Here is a 19,610-nt window from a genome sequence, read left to right on the forward strand (position 1 = left end):
GCTTCCACACTCACCCCACACCCATCCATGCCGGTGTCCCTATATTTAGTAGCATGAGGGCCTAGGGCCCCCAACACTACAATGGCCAAAGTATTCATGGACAAGACATCTTATGACGTATTGAAACGTGTTATGTTGCATTTAAGAAATAAAACAATATTAGGATGAATGTGTAAAAATAGAACTTACTGATTAGTGTGCAAACATTATTTATGGCTATATATGAACGCGATTAAAAGACATTTACACTGCAGGAAACAAAGTAAAGTTTCCCCCAAACCCTTTCTGTGCAGATTTAGGGTGCGTGGGTTGTTCCATATGAATCTTAGACGACCTGCAGTGCCACTCGGCTGCACGTCCCATCTCCTGCCCGAGTGAAGAGCTGGAGCAGTGTCCTGGCGGGCGGTGCAGATGCGTGCGCCAGATGTGCAGCGTCTTCCCGGAGAGGAAGGCGGCGCGCGGGCTCAGCAGGAAGGGCGCCCGGGGCTGGCAGGGGTGCTCTTTGGAGACGCTCCCCGGGAGGAGGAGCCTGCATGAGGATTGAGCAGCCGGGAGAGGGAGGAGTGATGTGCGGGAGGGAGGCAGCCTCCCCCTGCGCCTGGAAAGCAGTGCAGGAACGGAGAGCTGGGGGAGGAACCGAGCCGGTCCTGGAGGAGGCTTGAGCCACCAGTGGCCACGAGGAGAGGGGAGAAGACGAAGTCTCCGGCACAAAGAGGCCAGGTGTCCTGCGGAGAGGGGAGTAGGGCTGGGGACGGTCCCTCTGCGGTCACTGCCCCGGGAAGCATGCGAGAGAGCTGCCGGGGATCCTCTGTGGGACTGGACGGGCTGCCCGGCTGGGACCGACCGGAGGCGCTGCGGACAGCGCTGCGGAGAGCAGGTGAGGGCTTCTGGGTGACCGAGGCTCCCCTAGCGTACCTGGCCGTCCTGTGCACACGGCGCTGCCTCTCCTCAGGTCTGCCTTCCTACTGCCCTGCGCGCGCCCGCTCAGCCACCTTCAGATCTACCCCCCCCACTGCCCGGCGCTGCCACCCCTCATACCTACCCTCACTGCCCTACGCGCGCCCACTCAGCCACCCCCTCACTGCCCGGCGCTGCCACCCCTCAGACCTGCCCTACGCGCGCCCACTCAGCCACCCCCAGACCTATCCCTCACTGCCCTGCGCCCGCCCGCTCTGCTACCCTCACGTCTACCCCCTCACTGCCCTGCGCGCACACGGCTCTGTCTCCCTTAGTTCTGCCCTCTTATCGCCCTGCCCACACCCGGCCGGCCCTGTCTCTCAGTTCTTCCCTCTTTCTGCCCACACCCAGCCGGCTCTGTCTCCCTCAGTTCTACCCTCTTCCTGCCCTGCCCACACCAAGCTGGCTCTGTCTCCCTCAGTTCTACCCTCTTACTGCCCTGCCCACACCTGGCCGACTCTGTCTTCCTCGGTTCTACCCTCTTACTGCCCTGCCCACACCTGGCCGACTCTGTCTTCCTCGGTTCTACCCTCTTACTGCCCTGCCCACACCTGGCCGACTCTGTCTTCCTCGGTTCTACCCTCTTACTGCCCTGCCCACACCCGGCCGACTCTGTCTTCCTCTGTTCTACCCTCTTACTGCACTGCCCATACCCGGCTCTGGCACCCTTAGTTATCAGCCCCCTGACTGCTAGGCCCTGTGCACACCCTAAGCATTTCATTCCCGTGCACACCGGCATCTGCTGTGAAAAGCCCGAATTCCTCACCTACTGGGGACTCTAGGCTGCGCGGGCTTCAGTTCCAGGCCTCAGCTCCTTGTTCGCGCACAACCTTTACTGCCCAGTGCACTCCCGGCCTCAGCCCCTCTCCTTCCTGTGCACTCCCGGCCTCAGCCCCTCTCCTTCCTGTGCACTCCCGGCCTCAGCCCCTCTCTTGCCTGTGCACTCCCGGCCTCAACCCCTCTCCTGCCTGTGCACTCCCGGCCTCAGCCCCTCTCTTGCCTGTGCACTCCCGGCCTCAACCCCTCTCCTGCCTGTGCACTCCCGGCCTCAACCCCTCTCCTGCCTGTGCACTCCCGGCCTCAACCCCTCTCCTGCCTGTGCACTCCCGGCCTCAACCCCTCTCCTGCCTGTGCACTCCCGGCCTCAACCCCTCTCCTGCCTGTGCACTCCCGGCCTCAACCCCTCTCCTGCCTGTGCACTCCCGGCCTCAACCCCTCTCCTGCCTGTGCACTCCCGGCCTCAACCCCTCTCCTGCCTGTGCACTCCCGGCCTCAACCCCTCTCCTGCCTGTGCACTCCCGGCCTCAACCCCTCTCCTGCCTGTGCACTCCCGGCCTCAACCCCTCTCCTGCCTGTGCACTCCCGGCCTCAACCCCTCTCTTGCCTGTGCACTCCCGGCCTCAACCCCTCTCTTGCCTGTGCACTCCCGGCCTCAACCCCTCTCTTGCCTGTGCACTCCCAGCCTCAACCCCTCTCCTTCCTGTGCACTCCCGGCCTCAACCCCTCTCTTGCCTGTGCGCTCCCAGCTCTGAAGTCGGTAGTCTTAACCGCTCTCCTGCCTGTGTCCTCCCGGCTCTGCAGTCGGTAGTCCCGAATCCTTAACTTCCTGGGTATACGTGTCTCTGCGGTCTGCATCCCTGAACCATGAAAGGACACACTAGGCTTTGTACCCATAGTCCGGATCCCTTACTCCCTCTGCACCATAGTCCAGGTCCCTTACTCCTGCTGCACACTAGGCTTTGTATCCATAGTCCGTGTCCCTTACACCCTCTGCGCACTAGATTTTGCACCCATAGTCCAGGTCTCTTACACCCTCTTCACACTACACTTTGCACCCATAGTCTGGACCCTTACTCCCTCTGCCCACTAGGCTTTGCGCATATCGTCCAGGTCCCTTACACCCCTGTGCAATCTACACTTTGCGCCCATAGGCCAGATCCCTTACCCCCTCTGCATACTAGGCTCTGCACCCATGGTCTGTATCCCTTGCCCCCTCTGCACACTAGGCTTTGCACCCATAGTCTGGATCCCTTACCCCTCCTTGCCTGCAGAATAGGCTTTGCACCCATAGTCTGGAACCCAGACTATTGGGTTCCTTTGTCACCAGAAGAAATCAGAAGAGCTACCTCCCGCCTTTCATCACCTTTCATCTCCGAACCCAAGGAGATCACCTACGGAGTCCCCCAGGACTCATCCCTCAACCTCACGTTCTTCAACACATATATGACCCCGCTGGCCAACATCGTCAGATCCCACGATCTCAACATAATTTCCTATGCAAACAACACCCAACTCATCCTCTCACTCACCGACGACCCCTCCAGAACCAGCTTCCTCAGATGCATGACAAACGTTGCTGATTGGATGAGAAACAACTGCCTGCAAAGACGTAAGTACTGATCTTTGGCAACAGCAGCAAACATGAATCAACTCCTGGGGGCCATCAGAACTAGGACCCACACCTACCCCCTCCGACCACGCCAGAAAGCTGAGAATCATCATTGACAACAAGCTCAATATGAAATCTCAGATCAACGCCGTCTCCTCAGCATCCTTCCTCACTTTGTGCATGGTACGTAAGATCTTCAAGTGGCTACCTCTACACACGAGATGCACAGTTACACAGGCCCACATCACCAGTCTACTGGATTACGGCAACACCCTCTATGTAGCAATCGCTACGCACCTCCCATAGAGACTTCAGACCAAACAGAACTCCGCAGCCAGACTCATCCTCGGCCTTGCTGGATGAACCCACATCACACCCCACCTCAGGCAACTCCACTGCCTCCCTGTACACACAAATTCAAGCTGCTGGCCCACGCACACATTGCTCTACTCAACCAAAGACCTGAGTACATAACCACTGTCTGAACTTCCATCAAGAAGACTACGCTCTGCCTCCCTTTCACTTGTTCGTACTCTCTGCATCTACTGAAGCAGAATTGGACAACTCTCCTTCTCTCACGTTGCAGCAAGAACTTGGAACAGCCTCCCCACTACCTGGACCATCACCTCATGTCCGGAATTCTGAATGGCCCTCAAGACCTGTCTGTTTGAATATGCCTACGGGACCTGCAAGCACCTGGATATCCTATTGGGTGATTAGCCACACTTTATAAATCCTGATTGATTGATCCCTTACACCCCTCTGCACTGTAAGCTTCTGCCCCCATGCTAGGTTTTGCACCCAGAGTCTGGGTCCCTAACACTGTCTTCACACTAGGCTTTGCACTGATAGTCTGATCCCTTACACCCTCTCCCCACTAGGCTGTGCAGCCATAGTCTGGATCCTTTACTCCCTCTGCACACTTTGCCCCATACAAGCTCTGCACACCATGCTTTGTACCCTGGTCCGGATCCCTTACACCCTCTGCACACCAGGCTTTGCACCATAGTCCAGGTCCCTTACACCCTCTGCACACCAGGCTTTGCACCATAGTCCGGATCCCTTACACCCTCTGCACACCAGGCTTTGCACCATAGTCCGGATCCCTTACACCCTCTGCACACCAGGCTTTGCACCATAGTCCAGGTCCCTTACACCCTCTGCACTAGGCGTTGCTGCCTCTAGTTCCAGCTCCTTACTTTCCTTCGCTCCCGGCGCGCTGCTGCATCTAATCTTAGCCCTTTTCTTCTCTGGACACCTGGCCCCTACTCCCACCCGCCCCTACCCATAAACTACTCTCCCTACCGCACCCTCCCCCAAACCCCTCAACCCTCTTGTCTCGTCGGTGCCAAGACATGGACCTGCAGCTCAGCCACCAGACCCCTCCACGGCAGTCCCGTCCCCCCCCCCCCCCCCCCACCAGGCACCGGCGGTAATGCAGCTCCGCTTCGCACCGGAGAAGCCCCCACGCCCCTTTCTAATTATCTTTATTGGCATTTGTTTAGCGCTTACTACCATTGTTACGGCGTCACGGCGCTTTCTCAACCTGAGTGCCCTTTAGCGTGGGCTTACTTTAGATTTTGAGTGTCTGCTGCTGTATTGTGCTGTGGGGCTGGTGGACAGGTGGTTTTGTGTTTTGGGGTGATTTGTTGAGTTAACGGAGGGCTCCAAGTCGGCAGCAATCACCCCGCAGTTATGCTCACAGGGGGGCTCCACCCAACCTGGGGTGTTTCTCGCTCACCTCCACCCTCTGATGTACTGAGTACTTCTACCCATGTCCAGCTGTGCGCATCATCAACACCGCCCCCTCCAGCTGTGCGTCCCTCAGGAGTACCTCCACCCACCCACAGCTGTGTTCCCTCCCCTCCACTCCCAGCCCAGGTGTCATTTTCGTTCATGCCCTTCCCGAGATGTGCTTCTCACAAGAGAGCTCTTGTGTGTATCACTAGTGCACCCCCCGTGTGCTTTTCACAAGAGAGCGGTACGCGCTCCCCTGTGTGCATCACAAGTGCACTCCCCGTGTGCTTCTCACACTAAGCGCTCCCCTGTGTGTATCACTACTGCACTCCCCATGCGCTTCTCACTAGAGAGCGCTACTCAATCCCTTGTGTTCATCACTAGTGCACTCCCATGAGCTTCTCAAAAGAGAGTGGTACACGCTCCCCTGTGTGCATCACGGGTACACTCCCATGAGCTTCTCAAAAGAGAGTGGTACACGCTCCCCTGTGTGCATCACTAGTGCACTCTCATGAGCTTCTCACAAGAGAGCAGTACTCACTCCCCTGTGTGCATCACTAGTGCACTCCCATGAGCTTCTCACGAGAGAGCGTTACACGCTCTCCTGTGTGCATCACTGGTGCATTCTCATGAGCTTCTCACAAGAGAGTGGTACACGCTCCCCTGTGTGCATCACTGGTGCAAACCCCATGTGCTTCTCACAAGAGAGTGGTACACGCTCCCCTGTGTGCATCACTGGTGCAAACCCCATGTGCTTCTCACAAGAGAGTGGTACACGCTCCCCTGTGTGCATCACTGGTGCAAACCCCATGTGCTTCTCACAAGAGAGTGTTACATGCTTTCCTGTGTGCATCAGTGTTGCACTCCCATGAGCTTCTCACAAGAGAGCACTACTTACTCCTCTGTGTACATCACTGGCGCACTCCCCATGTGCTTCTTACAAGAGAGTGGTACACACTCCCCTGTGTGTATCACTGGTGCAAACCCCATGTGCTTCTCACAAGAGAGCGGTACTCACTCCCCTGTGTGCATCACTGGCGCAATCCCATGTGCTTCTCATAAGAGAACTCTTCACGCCCCGCTGTGTGCATCATTAGTGCTCTACCCATGCGTTTCTCATGAGAGAGCGGTACACGCTCCCCTGTGTGCATCACTGGTGCACTCCCCATGTGCTTCTCACAAGAAGCGCTCCCCTGTGTGCATCACTGGTGCAATCCCCATGCGCTTCTCACTAGAGAGCGCTGCACGCTCACGTGTGCATCACTAGTGCACTCCCCATGTGCTTCTGAGTAAAGTCCCGTCTGGCCCAGATGTGCTGCTTAGTCGAGTGCCTCGCCGCGACACTACTGCACTGGGTGGATTTCGGGTCCACCCCTATCCAGATGTGCTCCTTGCGTCACAGCCTCAGCTGTGCAGCTTCCCAAGGGGTCCCTGGCTCGGCTCCCCTCCCATCTGTGCTGCGCGTTGTGCGGTGCGCTCCTCCCACTTCTGGGCGCTTGCCACCGGAGGTCTCTCCACCATTGCCCGCCGGCTAGGCTTTACTCTCCAGTGCATATTATCCCCCACACATCACCAATTTTTTTGATCAGCCCTTTTCCCTTCGGATGATGTTTTATATAGCTCCTCTGTTCAGCTCTGATAGCAAGGAAACATCACGCATTTTTGTTTTACAATGCAAATTTAACGAATAACTCGACACGGCACGCTTGTGGTGTGTGCAGTGTTAACTGTCAAAAATGTGGCGCTACACCAGCTCCTAACTTGCTTCTAAATAGACTTTTTTTTATTATCTCTGACCAAAAACGTTGGTCCTTCTGAAGTGTTTTCTAAGCGCTGCAATCGGAGCCGGGGATGCCTTTTGACCGAGTTTACGCTAATATCCCCCAGGATGCCAGAGAGCTGCACTTTTGCTGAGTATGGGGCCTCTTCACAGGCTGTCTGGGTCCCAGCACCCAAAGGGGAGTGAGTGCCCCGGAAGGGATCGTGTCTAGGACGGCGTTTGTGCCTCCGGCATCCCGTGTCCAATTTCAGTGCCTGTTTTCAGCGTCGGCCGGGCCTCAGCTCACACCTACACCACGGGCTCTCCCCGCAAACCCTGTAAACCGATCAGGGTGTTTCCTGCCGAACAGGACTGAGATCACTGTGAGAAAAGTCAGCTCGCGAGGCTGCCTCGTTAAGAAGCTCTGGACTGCCCTGGACTTCATCTCTTTGCCCATCCAGGTTTGGTCCATATAGCTCAGGTCAATGGAATTATTTGATTATGCGGCGATTTTCGCATAATTGCAGATTTGCCATATAATCCATCATCCACTGCACAATCTGTGGATTTAAACAAAAAACCGTTTGTAGCTCAAACGGTTCAAAAGTTAGTAAAATCACAGTAGTACTTGTTGCCGCGCAGTGGAAAACCCTTTGCAAAGGTTGACTGCTCACCGTTGTGCAGTTTATTGCTATATTTGGATGTTAAGATAGTGCAAATTAGGTACAACTAATGCCCATACAGTGTTAACAAGTTAAAATGACTAAATAGTCAAGTAATACTGACACAAAATATGCCGCACAGTTTGCCCGTTCTTGCCGCATAATTTACGCAACCCTGCCGCATAATCTTACCCTTTCCTGCCGCATACTTCCAGCAGGCCTGCATAAAGCAACCTCTATTGCGAGTTGCCTTGCACAACTTATCCTGGGGGCGTCCAGTGGATTTTGCCACCAGGAGTAGGGTGGCAGCCTCAACTTTATTAATCTAGTTAGGTCAATTGAAGTAAACTAGACGACTGCACCCAGAATGAATTAGGTTGTCACAAAAAAGCACAGGGCTGGGAGCGAAGAGATTGAGTGACCATTGCGTCTGATTACAATTAGATTATGTCATAATAAGTCATTATTTGCAGTGCTTATAAACAGCTTGTGCGATCTGAACCGGGATATGAACGAGCATTGGCAAATCCAGTACGTCTTGCCTTTTTTGGTCTATTGGCCGTGCCAGTTTTTTTTAGTAGTGATGTGTACCATGGGTATTTGCAAACATTTTCCCTGGCGCCAAAAGTATATGGTCTGTGGTGTGGCTGAGTATCGCATTGATACCAGCAGGGTTGGGGTCTGGGAAAGGTGGGCGTAAGTGGAGAGAATCATGTATATGGCATGGGCTGTGAGGTATTTTGTAGGTTTCACTCCATATTGCTCTCGAATTTATGCCCCTAGTTTATAGGAAAGAGACAGATTTTACAATCCCTTGTTATGGTGTATTTTAGTCGACCTCCATCTACCGCGCCCTGGGGTAAGCCTTCTCTGCCTGCTGGTGCCACCTTTAGTGAGTCGAGTGTGCCAAGGAACTGTCTTGATTGTGGAACTGGAATGAAATCGAACCTTAGGCCTCACAATCTCCTTATTCCTCTAGTTTATCTGTAAACCTTAAGAATGTTTAGAAACAGACTCAGTTAAGGTGGCAAGTCAGCAGGCTATAAGAACCCATTGACAGAAACCCCCTGCTTTGTCGAGCCTTCCAAGTGTTGCTGGTAAAAATAGCATTTAGGGTGTTTTTTAAATGGTTGTTGCTTGTAAAGCCTGTGCACACACTTCCTCTATTGCTTAGTGTTTAGTTAATTGTTAGTGTATTGGTAGATTCTTGTGAAAAGTCTTCTTAATCTGTCCCTCCTCTGTTTTCAGCTGGTCCCATTTAACATCTGTTATAATTTTTTGTTGAGATGGGAATTACAGAGGTTAATACAATAATCTGTTAATATTCTTGATTGATAAAAGCTAGTCTTTTCCAGCACTTGCCTATTAATACTGACGTAAAAACTGAGAAGTGTGCACCAGATATGAGTGCAAATGCTACTTAAAGTATGTTGCTCCCTTCAAGACCCCAGTAGAATCAGGATCGGTGAAATAAAGTGCACCCACAAAGGCTCATGCACGAATGACGTTTCGTAATTGGCATGCACCAGTGAAGTTGGGCCAGTTTTCAATGTGCAGGTGCAGCCATTGATGTTACATCACTGAAGTCCTAGTGAAAAATCCATACATCATGCAAAGAGCAAGTGTAGCAAATGTATTCAGCAGAAGAGTGGTAAGAGTGTGGTGTGTAGCTAGTGGTGCATGGAGCGCGCTGCCTCAAATATATTACCAAAGCATGGTGTGGAAGCACACTGTTGTTTACCAAATACACATTTTCCACTGAAATGAGCACCAGATTTGCACAGATTTCACAGTTTTACTGATGAAACTATGCAGCACACAAACCTAGTGTGTGGAAATTGGGTTTCAGGGAATATTTCATTTACGCATCAGCAAGTGAATTGATTTGTTTATCCCTATGAAAATCTTTGTTTCCACCACCCTTCAGAATTACAAAAAAAATTCATAGTTTGTGCTTTCCTAACTGCTAACATATTCAGAAATAACTGCAGTTTTATATAGTAGTTAAATGGTGTGTGTTAAAAAAAAACTGTCTTCCTACAGCGTTTCCTTTCACACGCCCTATACTCAGCAAGATTGGGGCATAGTTCACTTTACAATCCCCTCAAAAAGTAATCAACCTCCCCTTTAAAAGAATAAGCAGCATTTTGTCAGAAGTTATAGGCTGACATTTGACCTATGCCTTTGATTTGCAATGTAAAGGGCTCTTTAGTATTTATTTGCTTTCTGAGCTCCAGTATGGCCACAGGATCATTTCCTAGGCCCAGAGATAAGTAGAATCAGGCATACAGATATATAATTCTACAAGTAAAAGAGAACTTCTTGACCACAGCTGGACCAATACTTGAAGTGGGCTGTCATGGATTGTGAGTTGGATATTAAATCACCCTTGTTACCAAAACTTTAGCAATGCAGCAGTACGTTTATTACAACCCATGGAGCTGCTTTGTGTACTAGTGTACAAGGGAGACAGCTGAAAATACAATCACTTGTGGAAGAATGCAAGGAGCCAGTCAGAGAGGTAGGTAACATAGACAAAGACATGCTGGGCGGCCTAAAACGAATAAAGCCAGCAAATAGAATGCAAGCAAATGTAAGTTACAAAACACAAAGCCAATGGTAAGCAGTGGCCGGAATGCATTCTTAGGTAAGCTTTCAGCATGTCCTCGATATGTCTCTGCAACCAGACAGCTGTGCAGTCTGATAGGCTTCAGCCTTAAAATGACTCATTAAGATATTAAAGATGTGTATCCCCTCTTGTTGAACTGACAACTCTTTCTTGGCCCGGTATAAGATCCGGAATTATCTTCAGCTTGCTTTTTTCCATCTTCAAATATTTCCAATAATATCTATTTCTATGCTCCTTGCACAGATCTTTGGCCAGACAACTGGTTGCGTCCACAAGGCGCCTTTCTGGGTCCCAGGCTTTAAAATGTGATTCTTTTCCATGCCACATCCCTCCCCCCCCTTCATTCTGCTGTCCTTCACAAAAGCTCTGGAAACTCCCCTCTTCCAGTAATTTTTCCTGGCCTGCCTTTCACCTTTTGTTCTTACACACATCTGTGTGCATGGCCTGTGTGTCTGTGCTGGTATTTCTATAGCATAAGCGTAGCTGATAGCTGCTGTACTTTGAGTCATCAGGGTGCAAGGGTCTGTGAGATGGGATGATTCAAGGTCCTGTATGTAGTGGGTGGTTCTTAACTTCCCAGGTTTGGAGGGTTGTGGTGGCCTCCATCGGTTTAGAGATGTATTCAGATCTTTTCAGAACAGGAGTGGTGAAGTAAGCCTCATATGTGGAGGCATGTATGTAGTGGAATTCCATATTCTCTACATTTAGGTGGGGAAGACATGTTTACTCTAGTATTCTTTTTAGGTCGAGCGTGCAAGCGCTCTGACATTTTGTAATCTATCTGGGCTTTTAACCATGCCAAACGCACACCCATCATGATTACTCGCTCATGGGCTGGCCTTTCAAAAATCCTTTATCATTGGTAAATGCTTTGCGTTTGTCCCTCCTTTAGGTGGTTTTGTTGCCACTTAGGCCATCCATCCTTTTACATGGATAATTGCACGATTGCCGATAGATACATTTGACTGCGAGCGAACTTCTTTTTGCTTTTGTGTTTCTCATTTGCGCTCATGGCGGCCGTGGCACTTATGTCCACTGATTTACTTTTCGTTTTCAATTTATGTGGCAAGAAAAGTCCAGTTAAGAATTTACAACTCTAATGGCTCTGTCTCGAGCAAACGCGAGACCCACTGCATTGCAAATGCTCGTTCTGTTTCTGATGAGGACCTAGATTTTGTTATGTGGTGTCACATGTATAAATGTACACAGTGCTTATTGCTATTTTCATCGTAACATTTTTGGTTTGCTTTTTTCATGAGTACACTCTACAGGTGCCAGATATAGAGGAATGTAGACCAGTATAGCATAGGTATTTGTCGAGGGCCCAGTCACCCCATGGCTTTCACAGCACTATATAATAGACGTTTATTGTCATTTTACTGGGTATCATTCAGGTTTTCATCCTGGGGGGGGTGCTAGGATGCCTGAACTCCCTGAATAGAATCATTAGCCCTTTAAGCCATCAAACCTCTTTAATCCTCCAACCTCGATATCTAAGTATAATGTGAAATTATTCTAAAGGCAGCAGATCGTGGTACCGGGCAAATGCGAGGGGGTACAGCCAATGAGTGATTGGAAGGGAAACTGTATTCTGAATATGAAGGTGGATTGTTACTGCATCTTTACGGATTGTTCTTCAAAGAAATAGGTCTTGAGCTTTTTCCTAAATTAGAGCACGGTTTGGCAGCCTTGAGAGATACAGGGATGTGTTCCAGATCCTGGGTGCATAAATTGAAAAGCTTGGTTGCCTTGCTTTTTAGATCGAGCCTATTAGACAGCGCCTGCAGTCTGTTGTGAGACATAGGCAAAGGGTGGGCTTCAAGCCCCATGTATGCTATCATTGGTTGGCTTTCCTGCCACTCATTTGCTTGCTTCTTATTCAATGGTTTTCCTTGTCCATCTTGTGTCTGTCGGCCCCTGGCACATTGCCTCCTTACTTGTGTTCTTCGCCGGCTCTTTTTTGAGGGACCTACTATTTTCTTTCATCTGGAGCACTCCAAGAGAGTGCATATGTTTTCCATCTGTCTCCCTAGCGGATTTCTCTTCTCCTCTCCCCCGCGCTCCATGCTGCTCTCGCACTCTTTCTCATGCGTACTTCTTACTTCCTGCTGCACGTGCTCACTTTCCCGTTGCTTCTCCTCAACCCTGCGCTCTGTATTTGCTTCCATCCACCTATGCCCGCCTTTTCTCTCGCCAATTGCTTCTACCCCCCCCCAACCCTATGCCAGCACTCCATGTTGCTTAACCCCTCTGGTGCTTCAGTTTAATAAAAATAATAAAAGATTGTCATTTGTAGGTGTGCACATGCGTTGTGTACATTCCTATAAAAGGACACAGCCACTGCATCTTAGCGCCTTTTTAGGTCGAGCGTGCAAGCGCTCTGATGTGTTGTAATCTATATGTGGGCTTTTATCCACGCCCACCGCATGCCCATGACTATCACTCGTTCATGGGCTTGCCTTTCAAAAATCCTTTATCATTGTTAAATGCTTCACGTTTGCCCCTTCTTAGGGCAGTTTTGTTACCGCCTTGACCATCGACCCTGTTATATGGATAATTGCACGTTTGCCGATTTTCAATTTATGTGGCAAGAAAAGTCCAGTTAGGAATTTCCAGTTAGGAATTTACAACGCTAATAGCTCTAACTCGAGCAAACGTGAGACCCATTGCTTTACAAATGCTTGTTTTAAGTTTATTTCCTTTAGTCATGGTGTACAGCATCAGGATGCTCTACGGAATGGCAAAAAACCAGTAGCAGAGCCTGTAGGTGCTAAAGTTGAGACCTATTGGCGTTGCCAATGATTGTCCTTTTTTGCACTTCTCCACATCCATTCTGATGATGCCCTGGCCGTGTGAGTGCCCAGGGCCTCCATAGCTGATGAGCTTGGGAGCGGGTTGTGATGGCTTTGTGGATGCATCTGGTTTTGAAGATGGCGTGGGCTGGCAAGGGGAGCCAGCACAGTCCTGCCACTGTGAGGGTGATGCTTTCTCAGTTCTTTTGACCCTTCATTAGATGTACTGCTGCCTGTTAAGTTGTGTACGTTTCCACTTTCTGGGGGCAGTGCCAAGGCAACCCCACCGTTTGACCTTTTATCATTTCGACAGTCAGCGCGTGCAGGAATGCACTTCCTTGCACTGAGTGAATTGCCCACATGCCCCAGTGTTCCTCAGCCTGTTCACAGGTCTCTTAGCAAATTATTGTTCTACGCCCGCCCACTTGGTGGGTCAGTGCTGATGACGTGGAGGGGTCGCTAGTGCCTGTTCTGGCCTGGTACTATTGCAGCTTGTGTGGTGCTATCTGACCTGCAGGCGTTGATGAAGGTGTTGTGGGTCTGTATGTTGTGGTGTGAGAGAGAGTGGTGTGTGTGTTCCATTTGCACTTCAACTCTTGGCTATGACTGAAGAAGGGTTCCAGGTCCTGAAATTTCAGTGGTATTGTAGTTTGAAAAATCATCTGCAAAAAAAGATTTCCCCACATTAGTCCCTACTGTTTACAGCAAAACTAATATTTGGATCCAAAAGATATACCCAGTACTGTGCAGTACTATTCGTGAGGTACTTTTTAGATTTTAGTTACTGCAGAGCTTAGAATGAGATTGTTAGATGTGTGCGTGTTGCAGGAGGTTGTACGCCTCCTGGTGTGTGAAATTCAGGGCTCTGGGACACTGTGTGCACTGAGGAGCTAAGGGTTGTGTCCAGCAGTTGAAATGCACAAAGAAATTGTGGGAACTGTGATCCTGAGTGCAGTGGGGTGGGGGCAGGACCAGAGACCTGGCTAAAAATAACATCATGTTCTACAACTATTTTATTAGCCTTTCGCCTCATAATATATAAAAAAACACACAACCTAAATTAAAAATGCATTCATTTTAAAGTCATCAGTGGAAAATGCTCTCTTACATTATGAAAACTCAATTGGTTAATGCAGTTATTGCAAATGTCTTTACATGTGACAAGATAATCACAGAATTGAATCATTGGATCAGTGGGGAACAGTGATGAGTAATCCTAGTTGTATGAGGTCCAAACCGGAGACTGAAAGCACTGTGAATGTACAAGTCATTCAGGTAATCAAGGTGCTATAGCCTATGTGATGTCATTGGAAGACCGCAGGCGATTAGGATTCCTAGGCGTAGATCTATTAAAAAAATACTTAAGTTGATCTGGGTGCGGGTGATTATTGGTTCTACATTTCACCCATCACTTTAAGTGACTATTGGAAGGTTTTGGTACCATGATCTTGAGAAACTGCTGACATAATTTTCCACAAGCTGATAAACTTGTGTTTTTTTTTTTTGTGGTTATCTTTGAAATGCGAATATAAATTTTAAGAATTCCCGGATCACATCAACCCTCTCTTGGCGAATACTCTCTGTATAAAGTTCAGGTTGGACATTCTTCTGAATGATTCCTTTACAAGCATGTGGTCAGCTTCTGAATCTGATTTGAGTAATGCCCAGTCTGTAAGCAATGGAAGGAAACTGAGCAACCCATACTTCTTCTGTACTGCTTACAAGAGACCTAGATTTAAATGGGCCAAACCTCTTTGTTGCTGCGAACAAGGCGGGACCAGGTTACATTAGGAATATTCAAGTCATCAGTACTTGTGTTGTATTTGCCATTTCCAATTTTTTTGTAAATCAGCTTGGAGTCTAAGAATTAATGAACCGAGATCGGATTTATAAGCTCCTGTGCTCTTTTAAACATCTAATAGATAAATATTGAATTAATGTTTTTATCTTGATTTTATAATATGTTTTGTTGATGGATACTTTTTTAAATCTGAACTCCCAGTAAAAGAAGGAAATCATTATTTTAAAATATTACCTGCAGTATAAATGTGGCTGGCCCAAAATGTGCAGAGATTTTGCATTTAAGGTGAAACAAGATCTTTCAAAATATATTGTTTGTTAATCCTTAAGCAAACTATACCTAATGCAAACCTTTTTAATAGGTTTCCAATACAGCCATGTGCTCCAGAACTCTGCTGGTAACAACCTTACATTACTTCTGAAAAACAATAACTCTTTGTCACCATGAAGCCTCAAATGCCTCCAATCAATTAAAACCATGTACCCGCTCCTTTAGATTTGCTGAACAACTATTTTATGCATTTACATTTCTTTCATGTTTCAGGCAACCTGGAGAGAAGGCTTGTTTGTTCTTTCCCTATCCGCCCCACCCTCGACTTCACATTACAAGAGAGCCCTCCCTTGCCTTTTACCCAGAGGCACTTCAAATTTGGCATTAACCTTCCAAAAATGGTTGTTTTGGTCCAGAAAGTAGATTAACTGCTTTTGTAAAATAAAAAAAATAAAAGATTGGGACATAGTTCCCAATAGATTCTGCCTACTTTGACCTCTGGGTCAGTGTCATGGTGATGAACATGTTGGGTCTGTCTGCCTCCCATCCTAAACCCCCTTAGCATGCTCTGCTGGTTCCAGTCCAAGGCACAGGTACAAGGATATAGGTCTGTTTTATTTTGGAGCTGCATGTGATAGGATCTGGCCTATCGATCAGAGGTGCCAACTTTGGAACTGGGAACCATATTCGAGTCTTTTTCATGGGCTGGACATCCTGTGATTCTGGGCAAATCACTTAAGGCCTGATTTAGAATTTGGCGAGAGGGTTAATCCATCACTGATTGGAGGGATATCCCGTCCGTTGTATTACGAGCCCATTATAGCCTATGGAGATCGTAGTTTGGGGGATGGGATATCTGCTGTAGCTGTGATGTCATCTGCCAAACTCTAAATGAGGCTCTTAATATTTCTGTGCCTTAAATAAAAGTCAAACAAATGGAATTTATCCTCATGCAATGTAACTGGTGCTCATGTAAAGCACTCCAGTACCTTTGGACAAGTTCACACTAAATAAAACTGAAAAAAGTAATTATTGCACTTTAGCTCAGCATCTTTCCTCTCAGCCTTAGCATGTTTTGTTATGTTTCAAGTTACTTACTAACATTAGTTTTGCTGCTTGAGGTTATTATAGATTCATGCTACCTCTACTAAATATGAATACATGAAAGCAGGTCATAATGCCCTGTAAACATGCACTGGAAATAAATATGCTTTTAAGAGGCGTGTAGACAAAAAAATGACTGGAAAACTGTAAAATGCAGAAGTCCTCTATAGCAGAGAAGTTTTAAGGTATGGGCAAAGTGGGTGTGGCCTGGGCCCCCTGATAGAGCCAGCTCTGTTCTGGAGATAGTCTTGCCCTGATCTTGAAAAATTCTTAAACAGATTGTTTTAAATAGCTGTTCCTTTAATGTCTTTTTTTTTAATGTGGGTAAGAATTGAGAGTCTATTACAGACATTTTGCAGACAAATGTGTTTTTTGTTTTTTTTATGCAACATGCATATATTTTTTTTATTTTTGATCAAAACAGGACCTCGCTTATGAGGAATGGGAGGGTGTCAGGGCGATTATTTGCAGTATTAGGGAGATGCTGCTGTGTTATAATATTGAAAGAACACACATCAGTATCTCTGTATAATAGATGGAAACGCATTTAGAATTTGGACCAGTGTGCCTGTGACCTGGCCAAAGGGGGTCATGAGAGATGAAACTGGATAATAAATTCAAAGCTGTTCCAAACAGGGACCCCCAAAATATGTTTGGCCCAGGACTCCCAGAATCCTTACGATGCCTGCGCTCTGGAGGGCGGGTGATGTCTCTTGGAGGTATATGTGCAGGCGGTGTGTGGGGGATGGGAGGCCTGCACTCGGCCTGGCCTGGAGCTTGGACTGCCACTGCCACGGCTGCACAGAAATCTGATCGGCAGCTGGAGCTGCGCCTCCTCCCCCTGCACCCCTTCTCCTCCCAGCGCTCTGGTTTCTTGTCTGCCTACTCCCCCGCCCCCCACACAGTGCCCCGGGGTCATGACTTGATGTCAGCTTTGTCCTGCTGTGGGGTGGGGGAGGGGGCGGGGGCTTGACGTTGCTCCCCCTCCTCCCCCCATTCCCACTGCGAAGGGGTCTCCAGCCTCCTACACTGCACCACAGTTGTGGGCCCCCTGCATACCAGCTGTTGTGTGACACGCGGGACTCCCTGGAATGAACAAGTACCGTGTTTGACACTCGCCCGTTTGTTCTTCCTCATTCGCTCTCCAACCACGTCTTCTTCCGGCGTAAAGTGCCCTTCGTCTCTGGTTCCTGTTGCAGCTCGAACCCCGTCGAATACTTCCCAACGAAATATAAAATATTCTTGCAGAGCCAGCACTCACGATGTTTGGAGCCGAACATGATTACGGCCACGTTATTTATTTACCGGGTGAAATGTGTACATATGTTATCGACCTCAGAAGGATGACGGGCCCAGTAGAACTGAACGGGGTCAAACAATTATCTGCAGATTCTGGTTGCAGAGGTAATAATACTCACGATGTTATTGTAAATCGCCGGGGCGATGATTATGGCCACGTTGTTAACCAGATTACATTTGTACGTGAGTTATCGACCTCGGAAGGATGAGAGGCACAGTATTACATAAGGGGGTCACGGCTTCCTCTGCTGATCATAGATCCCAGCAAAAAGGCCTTCAGATCTCTCAGATCCGATGCTGTATTTAACGTGGGTGCCTTCAGTCTGGCCAAGGTTCAGTCCGCTGGTCACACTTTTGTGAATCTGCCTTTCTTTCACCTGGGTGCATAGACGCTTAGTCGCGCCGAGGGACAGTATTGCACGAGTTTACAATCTTTTTTTATGTGAATGGTGATCACTCTCTCACAAGTATAGTATTTTGTACAGTAGACATAAATGTGTTTAATTTGGGGCTTGTGGTACAAGGCGAGTTTCAATTAAACGGCGCTAACCTTGTAACCTCTGACCCGGGAGGGGCATATTTAGAAATAACAGAACCACCCGGGACTCTGGCAACCCTACTATAGGTCAGCCCATCACAACACTCCCTGAACTCATGGTGCGTGTAGGCGCTTTAATGGCGGTGTCTGTGATATCTCGCTCTCCACGCTGACTGCCACAGGTGCTGTTACACGAGGCCAGGGCAGGAGGCTGCTGCTAAACTCTGCCCGGCAGCTGGTTGTGAAAGGCAGGGGTCTTGCTTTCTCGTGTGGCCTCCGCTTTTCGGCAGCATGCCCCGAGAGGGACTGGCAGCTTTGTCTGCTGGTCGTGTTCACATAGCGCCTAGACATGTAGAGCTATAGCGCTCCCTGGAACCAGGTTTGCCGTTCACTCGCTCTAGTTCCCTCGTTCTGCTTTTCCTGGAACGTACCTATGGAGGCAGGCCTGCTGCTGTAGTGTATTTAGTCATGTTGGAAACCAGGCTTGTTGGGAGGGCCACTGGAGCTATGCGGCAGGAGAGGACCAAATTATGCGGCAGGGTAGGTAAATTATGCGGCATAGTGCGGCACCTTTGTAAACGTATTGCTTCATGATTTTGTCATGTTTTAACTTCGTTACAATTTCTGTGCAATATCTGCACCTCAGCAGTCCTATTTTAACACCCACAAATAGTAATAAGCGACGGAAAGGGCACCACTCCAGCTTTGCAAAGAGTCTTTCACTGCATTGCAACACGTGTCGCTGAGTTTATAGTAACTTTTTAACCGTTTGAGCTAGAAACAAAAATGTGTTTTGGTAAAATCTGCAGATGATGGATTAAGTGGCAAATGCAGTAAATCTATAGTTATGAGAAAATCGCTGCTGCAGAATTGCATAATTCCAGTGGCCCTGCCTGTAGGGCAATGGCTTTCCTTCCCTTATTCTTCCAGTGCCCGGAGCTGCCCCGGGATTCAGGCCTGCTGTGCAGTGGCTTTAGTTCCCTTCCCCGAGACCTGCTGTGCAGTGGCTTTAGTTCCCTTCCCCGAGACCTGCTGTGCAGTGGCTTTAGTTCCCTTCCCAGAGACCTGCTGTGCAGTGGCTTTAGTTCCCTTCCCCGAGACCTGCTGTGCAGTGGCTTTAGTTCCCTTCCCCGAGACCTGCTGTGCAGTGGCTTTAGTTCCCTTCCCAGAGACCTGCTGTGCAGTGGCTTTAGTTCCCTTCCCCGAGACCTGCTGTGCAGTGGCTGTACGTAGCTCCCTTGCTCAGACTGGACCTGGACATGGCTCCCGAGCCAGGCCCGCTGTGCAGTGGCTTTAGTTCCCTTCCCCGAGACCTGCTGTGCAGTGGCTTTAGTTCCCTTCCCCGAGACCTGCTGTGCAGTGGCTTTAGTTCCCTTCCCAGAGACCTGCTGTGCAGTGGCTGTATGTAGCTCCCTTGCTCAGACTGGACCTGGACATGGCTCCCGAGCCAGGCCCGCTGTGCAGTGGCTCTAGCTCCCTTTCTGAGTCTGTCCTCGGACACGCCTTCGCAGCCAGGCCTCTTTTGCAGTGGCTGTAGCTCCCTTGCTCGGCCTGGACCTGAACATGTCCCCGGAGCCAGTGCACTTCCCAGCTGCCTGCAGTGCAGTGATTTGGTTCCCTTATTTATCCTGTGCATGAACTTGCTCAGGGAGCCAGGCCTCTCGGGCAGTGGT

The 19,610-nt window shown here is 49.1% G+C and overlaps 1 protein-coding gene across 2 annotated transcripts in view; it reads left to right on the forward strand.

Moving 5' to 3' along the window:
* Window positions 1-524: 524 nt before the first annotated feature.
* TSKU (tsukushi, small leucine rich proteoglycan) overlaps window positions 525-19,610 on the forward strand; it is a 74,491-nt gene continuing 55,405 nt past the window's right edge. Inside the window, exon 1 of one of the 2 annotated variants that reach the window (XM_069203900.1) lies at window positions 525-877. The gene's annotated coding sequence lies outside the window, so the exon portion shown is untranslated. Of the gene's footprint in view, window positions 878-7,142; window positions 7,304-19,610 lie in introns of those variants that run through there. The other variant, XM_069203901.1, reaches the window with a different exon arrangement.

This window comes from Pleurodeles waltl, chromosome 8 (genome assembly GCF_031143425.1).
Source record: "Pleurodeles waltl isolate 20211129_DDA chromosome 8, aPleWal1.hap1.20221129, whole genome shotgun sequence".
Lineage (NCBI taxonomy): Eukaryota > Metazoa > Chordata > Amphibia > Caudata > Salamandridae > Pleurodeles > Pleurodeles waltl.